Raw genomic sequence first — 2,734 nt, 5'->3', positions numbered from 1 at the left:
TAATTCTGCTATATTTGTTATCTCTCCTCCTACTTTCCTATGAAACACATGATTAATTCTGCTATATTTGTTATCTCTCCTCCTACTTTCCTATGAAACACATGATTAATTCTGCTATATTTGTTATCTCTCCTCCTACTTTCCTATGAAACATATGATTAATTCTGCTATATTTGTTATCTCTCCTCCTACTTTCCTTGAAACATATGATTAGTTATGCTATATTTGTTATCTCTCCTCTTTCTTTCCTTTGAAACATAATTATGTTATTGTCGTTTTCTATCCTCCTTCTTTCCTAAGAAAAATAATTATGCTATTGTCGTTATCTCTCCTGCTTTCCTTTGTATGTTACTCATTAGTAACTCTCTGAAAATCAGCTCCTATATTATGACCTAATTGTGTTGTTAGTGCCGTAAAACTCTTACTAAATCTTTAAAATCAACCCCGTCAACTGGGAAAGGGGTCATGTGGAAGGCAAGGCTGCACTGTGACTACGGGCTAGGTGGGTTTCTGTACCCAAGCCGAAGGTTTAAGGAGAAAAATGTCAATCTGTCACCGTCGATAAAAGCAAGAAAAATTCTGAAATTGTGCAAACTGAGCCCACAAATGTGAAATTATGCGATTCTGATAATTTTAACAAAGAATGGTAAAGGAAAATAATCAGAAATGATCAAATTTTGCTAAATTATGCGGGGTGCATAAAACTACGGGGACAGGTCTATAGAATCGTTATCTGCTCCACCCGCTTGGCAATCGAACTTGAGCCTAACACGTGCGAGACAAACAGCAAAACCATTAGGCGCCTATTACTCATTATGCAAAGGCTTATTGCAGTCCCGGATTCCCAACGTCAGTTTTCTGTTTACATTGAATATCCTGACAATAGCAGGAGCTCTCCGAGCATGCTGATGGCTCGGTCTTTCTGATGTCGAGGTAAACCTGCCATCTTTCATGGGTGACAATGATCAAATGTGGGACGTGCTGACAAAATGAGTTACTTCTCTCTCGCACACCGCAAATGGAGATGTCGGCAGAAAATCATGAACGGACTACATTTGTAGACTCTCACTCTCAACTGATGTAATTTTCTTCAAGTTTACCATGTCTTTTATTATTTCCGACTAATGAATTGTAAAAACTCAACCCATGAATTAAACATAATATCTATTTCTAAACGGCTAAAATATGAGAAAAACCGTAACTCGTTTTCTTTGCCCGCCTATCAAATGTTTATTGCCATTTTCCACAAACGATGACTTTCACTTCATTAAAAAAAATAAAAAATTAAAAGAGAAAAATACGCTACGTTGTCGAAAAAAAAGCCAATTATTTTCTTCTTTTTTTTTTGGTTGTTGCTGCTTTGAACGTCTCCTTGAAGCACCAACACAATAATGACATGTTATTTATTCTCTAACTAAGCCAACCTTTTAGATTGCTTAGTACTACTCACTTGAACGGAAAAGCGTATAGTATAGACTCAAAAGACTATATTTTTTTACCCAATCAAAAAGTGGTAGGCCTACCTTTCTTTTGATAGCCAGTACAAATCGGCGACATATTATGTCAGCTTGAGATTGTTTGACAGGCATGAGAAATATCTCTGTCAAGGTCACCATGAGCCTCAGAAGCTCTACGAAGGAGACAGAGATAAAAAGCAGGTGATTAGAAAAAGCCTAGAACAATGCTTGTCAGCCTGTGCGATAGATCGCCAGCCAACAAGTGGGTGGTTTAGTCATTACGTTGGGCAGTTGAGAGCATCCGGGCAGTGCGAGGCTTAGATGTATTAGATCAAATCTCCGCGCTTGGATATGCAAGGAAGTGGGTGAAACGAAAAGTGTATATGTGAGTTGTAATTGTGCAGACAAAATGAATCACTTCTCTTATTTTAGCCCTGTAGAAATAGATAGGTTGAATTCATGGGCTGAGTTTTTACTATTTATTATTAGTAGGAAATAATTAAAGACATGGTAAACTTGAAGAAAATGACATCAGTTGAGTCCACTAATGTACTACGTTCAGGATTTTCCACCGATATCTCAATTTGTGGACGGCGAGAAGTAACTCATTGTGTCAGCATGTCCCACATATGTGAGTTGTGCAGTCAAAATGAGTTACTTCTTTCGGATGTTAGCCTTATGGAAATTGATAGATCAAATTTATAGGTGGAGTTAATACAATCTGTAGGTATGGAATAATAAAAGACATGGTAGACTTGAACAAAATGGCATCAGCTGAAAACTATAAATCTGACCACAATGTTGATTTTCTGCTCATACGACCTTATGCAGTAGCTTGTGCCGTTAAACCTCTACTAAAACTAAACCAGAACGATATCTCCATTCTTGGATTGTGAGAAGTAACTCATTTTGCCAGCACGCCTCACATATCCTCTTTTCAAGGTGGCAGAAGTGGGCACTAACTTGACCATCAGTGATTTATTTATAGAGGCACCAGCCATCCACGCCCAGGTGTTGTTGTTTTAGCCGTGGGCACCGGGTGCAGAAATACAGAAAGGTTGACAAACGCGCGGACCTGAAGGATTTTTGCCCGACAGGACGATGTGATAGTGTTCAGCTCGTTCCCAACTACATTCTGTAGTTTCTTCTGCTTGTCGAGGCGCTTATTTCTCCGCAAGGCAACTGACGAAAAGAAACACAGAAAAGGTAAGAGAATAAACTGGTCGAGTGTTTACTGTGTTGTGTTTGAAGTGCAGCAACCCACTGATAATAATAAT

General features: G+C 38.6%; 1 protein-coding gene across 1 annotated transcript in view; it reads left to right on the top strand.

The window, feature by feature from the left end:
• Window positions 1-1,713: 1,713 nt before the first annotated feature.
• The window catches only part of LOC101848857, a gene marked incomplete in the record, with an annotated part of 34,367 nt that continues 33,346 nt past the window's right edge, over window positions 1,714-2,734 (top strand). Inside the window, 2 exon segments of the mRNA XM_013083087.2 lie at window positions 1,714-1,842; window positions 2,400-2,663.

Source organism: Aplysia californica, unplaced genomic scaffold (genome assembly GCF_000002075.1).
Source record: "Aplysia californica isolate F4 #8 unplaced genomic scaffold, AplCal3.0 scaffold00010, whole genome shotgun sequence".
NCBI lineage: Eukaryota > Metazoa > Mollusca > Gastropoda > Aplysiida > Aplysiidae > Aplysia > Aplysia californica.
The sequence above is the reverse complement of the archived record's forward strand: the minus strand, read 5'-3'. Positions and strand labels throughout refer to the sequence as shown.